Here is a 19,437-nt window from a genome sequence, read left to right as displayed (position 1 = left end):
TTAGGCCAAAAGGATTCTGGTGAAGATGAAATGAAAATAATAGACAAAAGCCTCTTACATTGAGTAATCCCCATCCTCACCCCACAAAGTCTACAAAACAAAATCCAGAAAAGTATTACACTTAGAACACCCATAATAAAATTCCATAACACGGTAAGTCTTCTGAAATGAAGCACTGGCATTTTTGGCACTTCATGGACCTTGACCCTTTTGTTCTGTTTTGTTTTTTCAAGACAGGGTTTCTCTGTGTAGCCTTGGACTGTCCTGGACTCATTTTGTAGACCAGGCTGGCCTTGAACTCACAGCCATCCGCCTGCCTTTGCTCCCAAGTGCTGGCATTAAAGGCGGGTGCCACCACACCCGGCGACCTTGACACTTTAAGTGGGAAAATAGTATTTGTAGAAAAAGGCTATCTTTAATTTTTTTAATTATTATTTTATATATTATGACTGTTTTGCCTCCACCTGTCTGTGAAGTACATGTGTATAGTGCCCCCAGAGGCAAGAAGAGGGCCTTGCATTCCGGGAAAGGAGTTACAGATGGGTGCTGGGAATTCAACCTGGGTCCTCTGGAAGAGCAGCCAGTGCTGTTAACCACTGAGCTATCTCTCTCACCTGAGAAGGGCTGTTTTTAAATAAAACTCCAGAGGGACAATTGATTTTAGGGAAGCTGGGAATTTGTTCAACGACATTCACGTTTTCTTTGTGTGCTGTCTTCTCACGTGGCAGGAAGCACCATTTCTGAAAACAACGAACAGAAAATAAAGCAGAATAAATGGGGAAGGAGAGAAAACACAGAAAGGAAGGATTGTGCTAATAAGTTAATAATAAGTCGAGTGGGCTAGCACACATCTGTTTTCCAGCACTTGGGAGCTGGAAGCAAAAAAAAAAAACAAAACAAAACAAAAAAAAAAACCACAAGTCTAACTTTATCCTCAGCCACACAGTCAGTTCAAAGTCAACCCGGGCCACGTCAGACACTGTCTCAGTAGTAACAGTAGTAGCAATCACAATCATAACTTTAATATATTTTTTGTGCCCTGATCCATTTCTACTTTCTCTCATACACACTTTTCTGCATTCTCATCTTTCATGCCTCCACGTCTACCCTCCATCTCTGCTTTTATCTCCTTGGTCTTTTCTTGCAAGTAGTAAAGCAGGTTTGCAAAGCAGGAATTTAGTCTCCTATAGGGTTGACAGATGAGCTATATGTCTTAGTTTGGATTTTGTTGCCATGAAGATGTGGGGCACATGGACTGTGCCACCCAGGAAACTGGCATGGAGCTAGGATAAAGTAAAGACATGTCCAAACCCTGCACCAGTGCCTGGACACCCTGAGGGAGGAAGTTGATCTTGGAACTGTGGGGGCAAAATTAATGCCATATCCTATATGCAATTTATGTTCTGCAATTAACGATGGTCTGTGTGAGAACTTGTCCTCTGCTAGCAAGAAGGACCAGCTGGTAAAGTGCTTGCTGTGCAATCATGAAGATTCAAGTTAGATTTTGAGAACCCATGTATGAAATTGGACACAGAGACTGATCCTGTGACCTTAGGGTGTGGGAAGCTTGCTGGCCAGTGTTGCTTCTGTGCAAGTCCCAGGCCAGTGAGAAAGCCTACCTCCAAAATCAAGATGGATGTCACCCTGAGGAATAGGAGCTGATTATAGGCCTACACACACACATACACACACACACAAACACACACACACACACACCATACAGAGATAGTGTATATAAAATCATTGATTTTTTATTTATCAGAACACTAAATTTCATTGAGTGGCCTCAATTAAATGTAGTAGTTAAATCTGGCAACCCCGGCCCTAGGGAGTTCTCTGCTACTTAACCTTTCACCTGTTTATACAGGTCACAAGGAAGTTGCTGGAATCTGAGTTCTGACTCTGTAGGTCTAGGTGGGGTGAGGCGTCACAGAAGCTGCTGGCTCAAGGACTGCCCTTCAAGCAGCAGCTTGAACATTCTAGTAGTCATGTTAAAAAAGTAAAAATAAATGTGAAAATCACCTTTAATGATAATTAACTTACTATATCTAAAATACTACCGCTTCTAGTTTTAAGATTTTTGTTTTGTTTTTTCAAGACAGGGTTTCTCTGGTAACAGCCCTGGCTATCCTGGACTCACTTTGTAGACTTGAACTCACAGAGATCCACCTGCCTCTACCTCCCAAGGGCTGGGATTAAAGATGCCACCATGCCTGGCTAGTTTTAAGATTTTTTTTTTTTTTTTTTTTTTTAATGAGACACCTGACATTCTTTGTTGGCTAGGCTCAATTAGGACTTATCAAATTCCAGGGGTTGAGTTGGCTAGCCTTGTCACATAGCCTCTGTATTGGAGACAAAGAACATCACCAACTGCCAGAATCCAGTTGAGAGGAGGTATAATCCCAAATCTATCATCCCCACTGTGATGATGCTGGTTCTGTGACTGCAGACAAACTGTAGTGTTAACAATCATTTATGGCCAGGTATGGTGGCGCACGCCTATAATCCCAGCACTCAGGAGGCAGAGGCAGGCAGATCTCTGTGAGTTTGAGGCCAGCCTGGTCTACAAATCGAGTCCAGGACAGCCAAGGCTACACAGAGAAACCCTGTCTTGGAAAACAAACAAACAAACAAGAAACCAAACAACAACAACAAAAGAATCATTTATAAACTATGCTTGGGTATCATTCAAGCTCCTCTGCACAAAATTGATAGTTTTTAAATCAAGTATTATGTGTCTTGATGATCCAAAACATTTTACCAGATCACTCTTCTTGTAACAGAAATACCCTCCTACTTGGTTAAGGATATTACAAGCAGAATAATTAATACCTACCCGGTTTCACAAATTTTAGAATAGAAGTCACACTTAGGATGCGATTGTCTGAGAATAGCGCATCTTGTGACTTTGCAGGAGAAAAACAGTAGAAAAATGTTAATTAGCTGTCTTGCAGGCTGAACACACTCGGGAATGGCCTGGCCTGGTGTATTCCTGCCTCTCAGATTGCTTGGGAGTTTTTGTCAAGAGCATGTAAAGTCGGAGCTGTAACCCACTTGCAGCTGACATTTTAGCCTTCCCGTTTCAGAGATGGTGGCAGACAGCATAAGACTCCTGGGCGAAAGACGAAGACTTTATGACTCACCGCCCACCAACTACGGGAACACCAACTGCCCCTGTGTCAGTGTCCCAGCTGAACAGACTGAGGAGCTAAGACCTAGTCGGAGGAGGTGAGTCACCGGAAGTGTTATCACCAAAGGGCACTTTCCAGCCCAGACTCTCTCACTCTCACCTTCACTCTCTCAACACCTTGGTCTCTCACTCTCCCTCTTCCAGACCGCCGTGAGATGAAGCAATCTCTGCAGCCATCCTGTCCCACTGCCACGGTGGTCCGCCTCACTAGAGACCTAGGACAGCAGAGCCAATCATCTGTGCCTGGAACTTCTGAGACCATGAGCTAAAAAGAAAACCTTTCCTGCCTCTAGTATTTGGGCGTTGTCATGGTGATGAGGCCCTGACTAACCCCAGGAGCCCATCACTCATAGTGTTTAGGAAACCCATCTGCTCTTAACTCTGGAGGGAAAGTGGTGGTCCATGCCTTTAATCTCAGCACTCGGGAGGCAGAGGCAGGCAGATCCTGTGAGTTCGAGGCCAGCCTGGCCTACAAAGCGAGTCCAGGGCAGCCAAAATAACATAGAGAAACCCTGTCTCAAACAAACAAACAAACAAACAAAAAATGCTATTATGAAATCTATTATTTTAAATGCTAAAAAATGAAATTAAAACAGCCCAGGTTATATTTGTTGCCCAGCAAACTGTTGTATAGCATGTACTTCTGACTCCTTGCATGCGGGGTGTGTGTGTGTGTGTGTGTGTGTGTGTGTGTGTGTGTGTGTGTGTGTGTACGCATCCAGAGTATATAATTCTACATCAAGTTCTCCTATCAATTCCAATCAAATCAACTTCTGATTTTGATTGGAATCAGGATAGTAAATCAAACAGTTACAAGCACTTCTAATTTAAATGTTAATGCTTCCTACTTTAGGTTTCTCTCGCACTTCCTGAAACATGGGTCATGCCTAAGATTAGTGGCAAGTACCATGGTCCAAGTTAAACTGAGACAAGTAGGCCTGTCCTTGCATACATTTGTCCATCCAGCAAACACTGATTGGCACTGGGCCAGACTGTGTTTGTTTTTGGTTTTTTGAGACACAGTCTCTCTGTGTAGCCTTGGCTGTCCTGGACTCGCTTTGTAGACCAGGCTGACCTCGAACTCACAGTGATCCTCCTGCCTCTGCCTCCCCAGTGCTGGGATTAAAGGCATGTGCCTCCACGCCCAGCATTGGGCCAGATTCTTTACTAGGAATGTAAGGGGGAAAAATCAAGTCAATCCAAACCAAACCAAGTCTGGTAATATGCAAAAATGTAAACACATGTGGCCAAGGCAAATGCTTTTAAAAAGCGTGCACAGCAAACCAGTAAACTTCTTGAGGCTCACTTCCACGTAGGTAAGGGTTGACAGAAGAAAGGAAGACAGAGTGGCAGGTATAAATAGAGGCGAGAGGTTTTGGTATGGGCTTCTGCTATTGGCACCATGAGAAAAGCCCTTAAATAAAACCTTTTCTAAATGATACATTTAATGAGATGACTGGAGACATGAAGTAAAAAGGGAAGCTCCAGGCTGGGAGTAGACTCTGACTAGGGCCCTAGAGAGAAAGGGGCCTTTAATAGCACTAAAGAACAGCTTTTACCTGATGCTTGCAGGGTCCCCAACTCATCAGAGACAGAAACCACTTTGAATTAACCAAAACCAAGCTTAATATGAGGAATGAGCTGCCACGTTATGGCACAGCGTCTGTGACGAGAGTGTAGTGGTCTGCTTGGACAGATGTTAACTAACCCATTTCATTTCAAAGAGAACGTTGCATATGCTATTTGGTAACAAATCTACGATATTATTTTATTTGTGTGTAAGGTGAGATCGTGTTCCATAGAGCACAGGCTGCCTAGGGACTTACCACGTAGCTGAGGCTAGCCTTGATCTCCACTTCCCTAGTCCTGCCTTGCAAGTCTGTGCCTAAAATATCATTTCCTGAATAATTAACACAAATTTGGAGATTTTAGAATAAGGCCACTGAATAAATGGTAAAAATCCATGTGAATATGTGCACTTCATTCTATCTTACATGAATTGACAGTCGACCCTCCGGGTCAGATGGACTCATGTGTAGCAGCTCATAGTCAATGACTTCTGGGACCAACAAGAGAAGAAAGCTTTTTTTTTTAACCATCATAGGAAAAAAAAATTGTCATTTTGTGTGACTGTAGAAACCTAGAGCCCCTCTTTTGTTTGTTTCTCCCTTTCTTTTCTTTTCCTTCTGATTATTTTTTCTTTTAAGAAATTTGTTTTTCATTACCTCTTTTCGCCAATGAACTTCTCACTAATATCACATGACCACCTTTTTGTATATTTACGTTAGTAGCGTCACGTTTTTAGGTTGTGTCCACACCATTATTGTTATTGTTATTATGTAATTCTGAAATATTCTTGTAACTCTTCATTTCACCGTGGACTTCGGGGGCTAAAAGAATCTTTCTCTGATCAAGTGGTTTTTCCTGCTGAACAGCACAGAGCTGGTTCATCTACTGGGGGGGGGGGGGGGGGCTAACCTCTCCAGGGAAGGACTTTCGAAAACTTAATATTCCATAGCAGGGAAGGAAATTACCTTTCCTATAAAGGCCCCCCGCTGAAATTGAAGCCTATTTTCCTTTGTTTGGTTCTTGGACAAGCTAGAGAGCACCTGGGGGTAAATTTTAATGTGCATATTAAAATGAGAGCTCCCTCTGGGAGTCTCACAAAGGGGTATCAAAGAATCGCGTTGCCAATCCCCCCTGGGTCCTATAGAGGTTTAATTATAACAGGACTTTTACAGATCGGGCCTGAATATTAGTTAGATTACCTGGCAATGCAGACTTATTTCTTTAGCTTCTCCTTGGAGTCGCTATGAGGATAATTGCTGCACCAAATGGCAGCTCAAGCACAAGGATAAGAAATTCTATTCATTTGGTATAAAGGGGAAAAAATTATGTTTAATAATTTAATCAGGTAAAGCGAAGCACTCGGGATTATTCATCAGCCGCCGTTACACAGAGCACAGAATCAGGGGGCCTGCCCTCGCTGCTTCTGTATTCTGCCTTAGAGCTGTTATTTTAACTTGTCACATTTCCATAGCAACTGCTACATCACTTTTTATAGTTAAAGCAGTCGGCGACATTTCTAACTGCATTAAATGCTCCGATATTAATTGTCAACACCGTTAAAAAAAAAAAAAAATCGGCTTTTTCTCCCCAGAGTATAAACCTTCTCCCTAGTGTGGGCAGCAGCATCCTTGACCTAAATCTCACCACCGGATGGAATTTCTCAATACCAAATCTTTCTTCTTAATTGGGGAAAGGCAAACATCTGAGAGAACTGAAATAAAAATGTTGCTCCACACTCCTGTGCTGCTGAGGAAGAGGACAAAGGGCAGGAGCTGCAGAGGCTGAACCCGCCCTGCCCACTCACTAAATGGCCCCAGAAAAGCTCAGTGTGGAAAAAGGAGGGATTGTGAGACCGGGGCATGGTAGCCTGTGATGCCTCTCAGCGGGAAGAGAGGCCTTCTGGGAAAGAACTGGGGAAATGTTCAGAGCACGAGCTGCCTGGGTCGGAAGAAAAGAAAAAGCAAAGTATTCTTCCTAAATTTACCACCGGCGTCAGCCCTGCTGAGCTGGCTGGAGAAGTGGAGATACACAGTTACCATAACTAACTCCTCCTGGCGGGAAAACATCAGTAACCAGAGAAGCCTATTAGCTCCCTTTCTTGCCCTTGCCACATCGCAGGAGCCCCCATATCAACTCCTGTGTGACCTACGGGGTGTGTCTCCTGGTTTGGTTTGTTTTCTTTTCTTTTTGTTTTCATTTGTTTTTTGTTTGTTTCTTTGTTTTTTTAGTCTCTAATAACCCAGAAATGCTGGGCAGCAAAACCCCAAAGAAAACACTTATAACAACTACATCCGCTTAGTTCTAGTTGCCCTGGATATTTTACAGCTTAGTGTTGGTGGTTGCTCTGGTGTATTTTGATGCTAATTACCACTTGTTGTCTCTGCCCCACCTAACCTGTTTGACCAATAAAAGGACATCACACCTGGGCAGGGCAAATGGGATAGGCATGGCTAAGGTTCCAGGGCTTCGGGAGCCATCATGGGTTAAGTGGAAGAGAAGCACATGGCTGGCATGGATGGAGATTTGGCTCAGATGAGGAACATTTTGCAAGTATTTGGGATTATGGATGGGGGGGGGTGTAGCTTGATAGAAGTTATTAGAAGTAGATGGCATGCTATTGGGGCAGGGATTCCATACCTGCCCCACTACAGAAAGTACTTTAGAGGACTAATATGTGCCTTGCCCCAGGTTAACTAAGGCTATTTATTTCATTTTATTTTATTCATTTTTTTTTTAATTGAGGCAAGGTTTCTCTGTGTAGCCTTGGCTGTCCTTGACTTGCTTTGTAGACCAGGCTGGCCTCGAACTCACAGCAATCCGCTTGCCTCTGCCTCCCGAGTGCTGGGATTAAAGGCATACGCTACCATGCCGGGCAACTAAGGCTATTTATAACAGGTGTCTGTGTCTTGATTGATTACTAGCAGGTTAGAAAATACTGCTGTAATAAAAATTATAGGCCTAATAATAAACATTATTAGGTCATGCTGGTAACAACCACGACAAATTGGCACCCAACTAAATTCAGGTATCCACACCCTTGAAAATTATATCTTGTTGTAGTTTGACAAGGGGGAAATAGCTCCCATCCATGGGCCAGATCATTTCACAGGCACAGCCCCTAGCTACCTGCTAGCTCAACTCTCACAGAGCAGAGATGGCTGCATACACGTGGCAGGTTGGAAAGGTAGAGCTAGGAGGCTGGCAGCCTCATAAACTGGCCTGGAAAACGGAGTTAACCACCTAGAAAAATAATAATAAAATAGACACTGCTATGGTCCCTCTCCAAGGCATCATGGCAAAGGCTCCTGGATCTTCTTTTGGCTTTGTTTTGGTGTTTATGAATTTGTTTGCAGTGGTCTTAGTGATAGCTAAAAAAGTTCAGGGAGAAAGGCAGAAAGCCAAGAGATGTGAAGCTCAGTTACTGGCCACAAGAAGGGAAGAAGGAAGAAGGAACCCAACTCTTCTCCATAGGACTGAGATTCAGAGCTCCTTAGCTGCAAGGTGTTTGTCAGCTCTTTCTGGAAAGGGTTCACCAAAAAGGCATAGCAATAGCCAAGTTCCAAGGAACGGTGGAATTTGGCACAACTGACCCAAGGCTTAGACTTTTCTTGTTTCCTTGCTTGAATTTTGCTTGATATTTCTGAAGATTTTGACTGGGACTGAGATGGAATATTTGAGCAAGGTGGTGGCGGCACATGCCTTTAATCCCAAAACAATGGTGACAAAGACAGATGGAACCCTTGAGTTGCAACCTGGTCTCCACAGGGCATAACTCCCTGCTGAGAAGATAAATTTCTTACAGAGACAGCCTGTACGTTCCTTGTTCTTTTTTTTTTTTTTTTTAGACAGGGTTGCTCTGTGTTATCTTGGCTGTCCTGGACTCACTTTGTAGACCAGGCTGGCCTCGAACTCACAGCCTGCTTCTGCCTCCTGAGTGCTGGGATTAAAGGTGTGCACCACCACACCTGGCCTCCCTTTTCTTAATAATAGATATGTCCTTACTGATCTAAAGGATGGATACACATCAATCTTAGGTTTGTGGAAGGTAAAATGAGGTCCCTGTACTATAGAAGACCAGCCAATCTCCTGGAAAGTGGAATGTCCACAGGAGAACTGGTGCCAAAGGGTAACTGGCCTAAAAGATATTGGTCAATGTAAACCAAAATTGGACGAGGAGATAGACATGCAAGCTGCATGCCCCCCACATTGAAAAGCCTTTGTATGCTGGGTTGAGGTAAAAACACCCACAACAAAGATTAAAAGCCAAGGTACAAGATGCCTAGGGTAACCTTAATGCCTTTTCTTTTGCTCAGGGCAACAGGCTTGTCTCTAAAATGGGATACATTTTCTTAGGAAACAGGTAGCAGCCTAACCTATACAACAAGCCCCATAGAGCCTAGAAAAGGACATTTATAACTAAAAGGTGAAAGAACTAAAAGGCAGAGAGAAGGGATGAGGCAAAAAACACCCACAACTGTAATGTCCAAGTTGTGAAATCCCCAAAGACCACCAGGAATAAGTCAGATGCAAATCACACATGGTGTCGTTTATTAGTCAAGCTCAGAGCCTGGACCATCACCTCCCTTGTGAGAAGGGAAGATGGTGGCCCCTAGTGTTAAGGGAATAGGGTTTTTAAAGGAAAAACTGTTGTGGCGGGGGAGGCTTTCTAAGCAGTTTCCAACCATAGCTGTTACATGATAGGTTAGAGGAGCCAAACCACAGGGGGAAATTTTTCATTTGCTCTGGTCATTGTGACCTGAAGCTCTGATTGGTTGGTCCCAGGTGCAAGCTCCTAGGAATGGTTGTTAGCTGTACATTTGTGGCTCTCCCTGGAAACTGGGGGGCAGGAGTCAAGTTCTCAGGCCCTGAGCACACAAAATGGCGTTGGTTTTGTCTCTACATAACAAATGTAAAAAGCCAGGTACAAGATGCCTACAGTATAAAATGGAAGTGTATATGTTTATTTAAAGCTTAATGACTTTTCTTTTGCTCAGGGCAACAGGCTTGTGTCTAAAACGGGAAGCTTTCTCTCAGGAAACAGGTAGCGGCCTGGCCTATACATCAGGTGCCATAGAACCTAGAGAAGGACATTTAGAACTATACAATCTTGTTTTGATTTCAATATGATAATAATTGTGTGTTCATTGTTAATGGTGATGTTATATTTCCTCTTTGAAAGAGATCAAAATGAAACAGACCTGGATAAAAGAGAGACTGCTAACTTAAGTCAGCCTATGTTTACATGAATTCAAACTTAGAACAAGCAGTTAACTTATATTGCTAATCCCACCACATGAGAATAGCTCTGAAACTGGCTGAGACATGAATGTCTATGCGTAGCCAAAGCTTCCTGTTGGTTACAGAATCCCCATAATTTATTATTAGATGCCATTCTTCCTATGACATGAATGAAGATTTACGGACGTCTTTCTTCTGCTCGTACAAAGAGCAGAGAACCATCCTTAATTGTTCTGTGCATCCTGCATACCTCATACATTTATAGTATTAGGACTATATAATACTTATAAGAAAGTTCATGTTTTCAGAATAAAAGAACCAGACACTGACGCTGGATCAGACCTGACAGGATTCATTCCTCCAGAATGCTGAGGTTCCAGCGCCAAGCACTTCAGTTGCTCTTCCTCGTCAGAAAAGGACAGCTTCAAAGAAGGCTCCTGACCCCAATTGGCCCAGCATTTCAGACTGTCCCACATAGGACTTATATTAAGCCTGGAATTTATCAACATTTAGACACTAGACCACAAATACTATTCCTAGCTTGTTTAACCATTTCCTCCGATTTTATTTGGGCCCCTATATAGGTATTATTTGCCCTAAATCAGCCGGAAGAAACCTTAAGAGAAAGATGCCCCTTTTCCTTTAAGGGGAGTTGGGTAGGCTTTTGGTTGCTTTCTTGGGCTGTAGATGTTTATTGTCATTGAGAGTTGGTTAAAAGTTATTATTGGTCTTATTCAGAGAGAAAATGAGGTTAGACTCAGGGATTTCTCTCTCTTCCTTTATCTTTCTTTCTTAGGTATAGAGATAGGTGTTGAAAAGAAAGAAAAGGGAATATTGAAATATATAGGGATGTAGCACAAAAAGTAGGTTATTGAATCTACTCCTCAACTTAAGGCCTTAAATGTTACTCACAAATAAGAATTTTGTATATTGATGTAAAATAAATTTAATTTTGATACATTGAAATAGAACTCAAATTTAATATTATTCTTCACACATTACATTTCTACTCCAATATGAGGTATTGTACACATACAACTCAATTAATACATTGTTTACTTCCAATACTTTGATAGTGCTATTGCAGGCCATTTAGGATAATTTAGTAATACAAGTCAATTGTTAGTTGATCAACTTATGGTTATGTCAAGTACAGGAATATACATCCTACATTTAACAGATAGATATAATTCTATAAGTAGATAAGGTAAAATAGTTAGATATGGTCTTCAAAAACCTCAGAGACTTACAGAATATGGTATTTTAAAATGTTTTTTATTATTTTAAAGATTCTTTGACTATCAGACAGGTTAACTCCTGGCAGCACCCAGCCTACCTCAAAGAAGATGACGATAAACTCTTTGTGGAGACAGCTTCTCATGTGGCAAAATAGCCACTGGGAAAAAATGTCCTTGCATCTGCCACAGACAAAATTCTGCCTAAAATGGGCAAGCTTGGATGCATGCAGAGCCAGCAGGCAAACACTGCCAAAACAGGGTAAGCAAGTCCTCAATGGTTCCTGAAGATGATGCTCCAATGTTAGAGAGTTCTGGGTGACTGTTCAGGCAGCAAATATCTCTGTCTTTTTTTTTTTTTTTTTTTTCTCCCCATTTTGGAAGAGTGCTAACCTGCACTTCCTGTTTACTCATGTAATTAAGTTTTATTCCTTCTCAAGTCTCTGATGGGGTTGAAGACCAGATAGTTAGTTTTAAAATTAAACTTAGTTGTTTATGAGTTAAGAAGATACTTTTAGGTCTAGATAAATATTCTTACGTTGATAGATATGAGCTTTGATAGATATTGATTTAGGTCAAAACTTTAGACTCACCAAGATAGAATAGATAATATCTCTTCAAGGTTGCCAGATATCTTTTGATTAGATATTATGTATGTGAGTCTTAACTATTGGTTTTTATAATTTTTCTTAATTGTTCTTACTGTATATAAAAAGAATGGCCTTTTTATCTAGACAGAAAAGGGGAATTGTTGGAGATTGGTTGGGTGTATTTTGATGCAAATTACTGCTTGTCGTCTCTGCCCCACCTGTACTTTGCCTAAGAGCCTAATCTGTTTGACCAATAAAAGGCCAATAGGCAAATAGGATAGGTGTGGCTAAATTTCCAGAGCTTGGGGAGACAGAGAGAATCTTGGGAGGAGTAGAGACTAGAGGAGAAGAGAGGAAGAAAGAAGGCTGTCATGGGTTAAGTGGGGAGGAGAAGCACATGGCTGGCGTGGATGGAGATATGGCCCAGATGAAGAACATTAGCAAGTATTTGGGATTATGGATGGGAGGTAGATTTATAGAAAATATTAGAAGTAGATGCATGGGATGAAATCCCTGCCCCACTATAGCAAGTAGTTTAGGGGATTAATTTCTGCCCTGCCCCAGGTTAACTAAGGCTATTTTAAAATATAACAGGTGTCTGTGTCTTGATTGATTGTTAGTGGGTTAGAAAATACTGCTGTATAATAATCATAGGCCTGATAATAAACATTATTAGGTCACACTGGTAACTTGACCACAACAGTTTAGCAACCTATTTTCCATCTAGGTTTCAATCATGTTTATGCAACATTCAGCTGAGCTTTTTAAACCCCTCAAAATCTGCTTCATAATTGATGTGAAAACAAGCATTATTTTGTTTAAGCAAGCTGCTTCTTTAAGCTCAGTTCCATCTTTATAAAACAGAATTAATAATAGAACCTATCACATAGATATTATTTTGTTTTTGTTTTTGTTTTTGTTTTTTTCAAGACAGAGTTTCTCTGTGTAGCTCTGGCTATCCTGGACCTGCCTCCCAAGTGCTGGGATTACAGGCATGTTCCGCTGTGCCCGGCGATAGGTATTATTTTGATGGTTAAAAATAAGTATATAAGTGAAATCCTTCGTATTCTGGGTGTTATCATTAAGAACGAGATGCCATGTAACTGTTATGCCCAAATTTTGAGACTTCCCCCCAACAGACCACCCAAGAGCAGAGTCCAAATACAATCGCAAAGAAGTCTTTATTGCAGGTTCGAATCCCGGGCCACACCTCCTATGCACTGACATAGCAGATGCAGGGAAGTGGCCCTGAGTCTCAGTTGAGAGGGGGTTTTTATAGGTTTTAGACAAAGAGATCAGTTTTACAGTATATGATTGGATGGCATTTGAGCAGAAAAGCTACAAGCAGGAAGTTACAAGCCTTGGCATTTCGTCATTGGGTAATAGGTGTAGGGGCAAGTTGACCTATAGAAAAGATTGTTTGAAGCAGTCATGGGGGCTTTATGAACTTTGGCCTGGCTTCTTCTAATTGATTGTTGCTATGTGCCAGACCACTTGCTGGTCAGCTTGACCTGTAGAGAGCATATTTGGACTTCCACAAAATTGTGTTGCCAGGGAATATTTTTCTGTTTAGACTAGTTGGTGGGTTTTGCTGGCATCTGGGTTCAACCCTTGGCCAGGTTTAACACAAAATGGAGTTTCTTTTTCAAAATGGAGTTTGTCTGGTCCTTACACAACAAATTTGTTATGGAGAGATTTATTTGGGGGAAGGGAAATGGAGAGGAGTTAGGGCTTGAGTGGGCCATGAGGGTAGAAGCAGAGAATCAGTAAGAGAGAGAGAGAGAGAGAGGAGGAGCGAGTGAGGAGAGAGAGAGGAAGAGAGGAGGCGGAGAGGAGCGAGAGAGGAGAGAGGAGAGAGAGAGAGAGAGAGAGAGAGAGAGAGAGACAGAGACAGAGACAGAGACAGAGACACAGAGACAGAGAGAGATATGATGATGATGATGATGGGTTTGTCCTTTTTATCCTGGGCTCCTGGGGGCTGCAATGACATCAGAGGTTGCTAAGCAACCTAGAGGCAGGCTAGTGGAGCTACCCATAGGCTAACACGTGGCCTAACACCAAACAGCCCTCAGATGCTGGTTGGATCATGCTGATGTAAGAAAGCCTGCTCTTTCCTTCGTCATATAGACTGAATCTCAAGACCTCGCTCGACTTTCAAGGCGTCTTTCTACAGCTCTCAACGGACATTGTAACAGCCTCCTCCTTTCATCCAAGACTCCCTGGGCTCCCACAGGCATTCTCTCAGAACAGCACAGGGAGCCATTATAAACATAGCTGAGATCTTGCTACACTCTTCCCTGAAGCCCTTCCATGGCCTTTCAGCATAAAATCAGGCCCACACCACAGTCCTGGCCAACAGGGTGGCCATGGCAGGGGCTGCTTACCTCTGTGGCTCTACCCTCCTCCGCTCCTGCTAGCTCACTGTCCTTCAGTGATGGAGCCCTTCCTTTCCAACAGTTCACCCTTCAGTCTGTGCCCCACGTTTGGTTTTTGAAGCAAGGTCTCATGAATCTCAAGCTAGCCTTCAGCTTGATATGCTGCTGAGGTTCCTGGCATGTGCTTGGCATGTGCACAGGTTGCTTGAACTTGCTTGGCTACAGTAATGGCAATCTTTGCTTCAGAACTCACACTGAAGATTAAATCATTCTTTATCTGTGGTCTGAAGAAAAAGAAAAAAATGAAGAAAAACAGAAAGCAAAAAGAGTAATGCAGTAATTAATCTCACTACTGAAAACAGCATAAGTAAACCACCAAACAACTAACGCTATATTTCCTATAGAAATTTAATTCATAACTAAAGGTGTTATAACCACAATATATGTGTACACACACACATGTATGTGCAAAATGTAAAGACATACAGAATTATGTCATTTAAACCTATAGCTCAGCTGGGTATGGTGGTGCACTCCGTTAATCCCAGCACTTGGGAAGCAGAGGCAGATGGATCACTGTGAGTTCGAGGCCAGCCTAGTCCACAAAGCCAGTGATACACAGAGAAACCCTGTCTCGAATGAACAAAGAAACAAAAACAAAACAAAACACAAATAAACCTATACCTCTAAAAAAATAATTTGAGGGCTAAGTTATATCAGGGGTGGGGTGGGGTGGGGGCTAACTCTAGGGGAAAAAAATCCAAGTTAAAGCTGGATGTGGTGGCACGTGCCTATAATCCCAGCACTCAGGGAGGCAGAGGCAGGTGGCTCTCTGTAAGTTCCAGGCCAGCCTGGTCTACAAATGGGATTCTGGTACAACCAGGACTACACAGAGAAACCCTGTCTCAAAAACAAACAAAACAAACAGCAACAACAAAAATCCAAGTCAAGTCTGTGAATATTTGCATACTAATTAAAAAGACTGATGCCGTACTCAATAATCTTCCTGCAGGAACAATACCCAAATGGCTTTACATGATGATTTACTAAACTTTTAAGAGATAAATCAGCTACAGAGATGGCTCAGTGTTTTAAGAGCATTTGCTGCTTTTTTTCAGAGGACTGGAGTTTGGCTTCCAGCATCCACAGGATGGGCGTGGCTTAGGTAGAGCCCCGAAGACTACATGTCCTGAGGATTTCAAGCGGTTATGGAGCATGGCTCTGCTTGTTGCCCTCACAGTCACCATATCCCTCATAATGTATGAGTTGTATGAAAACTCTTAGGGCCTTCCAGCCCCTCACTGGGCAGTGTCATTGTCACTTAGAACAATCGTGATTGATATTTTCCAAGCATTGCTGCTGGAGCAGATTAATGACTCATCCACAGCCCTCAGAAAGAACTTAAAGATGTAGTAGATTGTTAGCAATGGCCATCACCCTTAGAAAGCATTTGGAGAAGTAGATTGTTAGCCAACTTAGGCTAAGATGTTTTTGTTAGTGGTTCTGATGTAGAAAATCTTAGGGACAAATTTGAAGTTCAGAGGCAGCCTTTTTCTATTCACTAATTTATTTAATCACTTTATAGCTAATCAGAGCCTCCTCCTTCCTCTCCTCCTAGTCCCACCCTCACACTTCCCTCCCCCTATCCCTCTCTCCCCTTCTCTTAAGAGCCCCCTTTCCCCCATGGGTACCAATCTACCTTGGCACAGGCAAGTCACAGCAAGACTAAGTGCATCCTCTCCCACTGAGGCCAGACAAGGCAACCCAGTTAGGGGAAAGGGATCCAAAGACAGGAAACAGAGTCACAGACATCTTCTACTCCAATTGTTTGGGGACCCACATAATGACCAAGGTGCACATCTGCTACATATATGTATGGGGCCTAGGTCTAGTCCACGTATGGTCTTTGGTTAGTTGGTTCAGTCTCTGTGAGGCCCTGTGGGCTCAGGTTAGTTAACTTTGTAAGTCTTCTTGTGGTGTTCTTGATGCCTCCAGCCCTTTCAATCCTTCCTCCTGTTCTTCCACAAGACTTCCTGAGCTCCGCCTATTGTTTAGCTGTGTGTCTCTGCATCTATTGTCCATCAGCTGCTTGATGAAGCCTCCCAAAAGATAGTTATGTTAGGCTCCTGTCTGCAAGTAAGCAGACTATAATAGTGGCAAGGGTTGGCTCTCTTTCATGGGGTGGGTCTCAGGTTGGGCCAGTCATGGTTGGCCATTCCCTCAATCTCTACTCCATCTTTGTCCCTACACTTCTTGTAGGCAGGATACATTCACATAATTACAAATAAAATAGGTGTTAAAATATAAGAACCATCCAAATTTTACCTGGACCCTCAGAGGTGAAATAAGAGAATGTTTTCTCAATGAAGTTCAAGGCCAGCATGGTACTTAAAGCCAGAGTCCAAAATGATTCATGGCTCTTCAAGAAGTTATGGAACTTATCTCTTCTGTTTCTGGGATATGCTACTTATTTCTCTTGCTGGTTTATTTTCTTATTGTGCCTAAAAATTTTTAAGTATCAACCAATCATCAGTTGTGCAACTGAGCACGACACCTCAGTTCAGAGCTTGTCTTTTATTTTCAGATTTCTGGTTCAGTGCTGGGGATTGAACCTAGGACCCTGGGCATGCTAGGAGAGTTCTCTACCATGGAGCTATATCCCCAGATCTTTCAGTTGTCTCTGATGGAGGATTTTTAATTTTAATGAGGTCAAATTCTTTTCCTTTAAAAAAAGTAATTTTCTTCTCCCAAGTTCAAATAAACATCAATTTTTGATTTCTTGGGAATTTCATTATAGATTTAAATTTTTAAGGTATCTAGGGTTTACTCATAGCATTAAGGTGATGATCCATTTTAATCAGAGAAACCACTTTTAAAAATTATTTTTCAAGAACTTGATCCAATAATTATACATACACACACATATATGATATGCAACAGTCAACCATTTGTGTGTAGAGATATCATTATGCTGGTCTTCATTAGTCTCAGAGAAGTCTCTAACATAGGAAGTACCCGCCGTCTACATTATCATGTCATTTGACAAGAGAAAGCTGAGGTAGCTGTGCATATATTAGCGGTTTAAGTAAGCTGTTTAATATATGCTTCACTTAATATATGCCTATTGAGTGTGGTGTTAAGTACATTAAAGTCTATTCTTAGAAACTTTATTATTATTCTTGTCTTTCTTTTCTTTTTCCCCCAAGACAGGGTTTTTCTTTGTAGCCCTTGCTGTCCTGAAACTTGCTCTGTAGACCAGGCTAGCTTCAAACTCAGTGATTCCCTGCACCTCTGCCTCCCATGTGCTAGGATTAAAAGTGTGTGCCCCTGCTGCCTGGTGCAAATTGCAAGTATATACAGCAAATGACTAAGTACATTCTCCATGTTATGCAGTTCTCTAATTTCTTGAATAGCATTGTTTTTTTTTTTAATCAATTGGCAAATATATCTTGGATCTCTTAAAGTCTCCAGCACCTGGAAATTACCATTCTGTTCTCTGCCTGTATTAACTCTTTTAGATAATAATAGTTATCACTGGGGGTCATAGGATCTCCTTTTGCAGATTCTTTGTCTTACTGATAGAAATAATTTACAGGAAGTCTCAGAACGAAACTCCAGGATAGTTTTACTGGAGTTTGAGAGAAGGGGGGAAAAAAAAAAAGAAGCAAGTTAAGTGGGCTCAAGATCTTAGCCAGTGTTCAGAGGGTGAAGGAAAGTTCATTATTGGAGTTCTGTGACCAGCTGGGTGGGGCCAGGTACTTAGACTGTCATGCTAGTCAGACTAGGATTTGGCCTGGGTCTAAAACAGAGAGCTAGGCTGGAGAGATGGCTCAGTGGTTAAGAGCACTGCTTGCTCTTCCAGAGGTCCTCAGTTCAATTTCCCGCAACCACATGGTGGCTCACAAACCATGGGTAATAAGATCTGGTGCCCTCTTCAGGCTTGCCAGAACACATGCAGGCAGAATACTGTATACACGATAAATAAATCTTAAAACAGAGCTGGAAAAGACAAAAGAAGTTGTGTGTTGAGTTCAAACTCAGAAAGTAGATAGGCTTAGTTGAGTGCCCGTGCTCAACTGTGTAGAATAAGGGGCTCTTGGCTTATTTCAGCACATCTCTGCCTCAACAGATAGTTGTTTCTTCTTAGCTTCTTTAAGTTGTAAGACAGGATTTCCTTATGACAGGAGGCTTCTGACCTTGTCTGGGCAAATGAAGTGCTCGTTGCTCACCTCAGAAAGGTGTTATCAACCAACCACTGGCTAGGCCATTTGTAAAGGGGGTTATAGGCCTTCAACTACGTATTTGTCTGAGAGAATGTCATGGTGGCCTTGATGCCTCCGAGGCACCTGTTGTCTACGTCATCACACTATTTGACTAGAGAAGCCTGAAGCAGGTATTCACATGTTCCCAGTGCTGCCGAGGAAGAAGCTAGCCAACGGTTCCTTTTATTCCCTTTTCCTCTGCCAGGCATTCCTAAGGTCATGTGCTCGTTATCTTTCTATGATTTCACACAGAGGCATCGCTTTCAGTATCTCTGTGGAACTTAGGTCTACTTATTCACAATTTTACATCCCTGAAAGTAAAACCGAACACATGCAAAACAGAGCATTTAATTTCCCCTTAAGAACATGCTTTTGAGCCGGGCGTGGTGGCGCACGCCTTTAATCCCAGCACTCGGGAGGCAGAGGCAGGCGGATCGCTGTGAGTTCAAGGCCAGCCTGGTCTACAAAGTGAGTCCAGGATGGCCAAGGCTACACAGAGAAACCCTGTCTCGAAAAACCAAACAAACAAAAAAAAGGTTTTAAACCAGCCGTGGTGGTGCACACCTTTAATTCCAGCACTTAGGGAGGCAGAGACAGGCAGATCGCTGTGAGTTCAAGGCCAGCCTGGTCTACAAAGAAAGTCAAGGACAGCCAAGGCTATTACGCAGAAAAACTCTGTCTTGAAAAACAAGAAACAAACAAAAAAGAATATGCTCTTTCTAACTAGGTATGGTGGCTCATGCCTGTAATCGTAGCACTCAGGAAACTGAGGCAGGAATCGGTTCAAAGCCAGCCTGTACTACATGATACCATGTCTCAAAAAATACCCCAACAGGACCGGGTGTGGTGGTGCACGCCTTTAATCCCAGCATTTGGGAGGAAGAGGCAGGTGGATCTCTGTGAGTTCTAGGCTAGCCTGGCCTACAAAGTGAGTCCAGGACAGCCAAGGATATACTGAGAAATCCTGTCTCAAAAAAT

The sequence above is a fragment of the Acomys russatus genome, chromosome 30, assembly GCF_903995435.1.
Source record: "Acomys russatus chromosome 30, mAcoRus1.1, whole genome shotgun sequence".
Taxonomy (NCBI): domain Eukaryota; kingdom Metazoa; phylum Chordata; class Mammalia; order Rodentia; family Muridae; genus Acomys; species Acomys russatus.
This window is presented reverse-complemented; position numbering follows the sequence as displayed.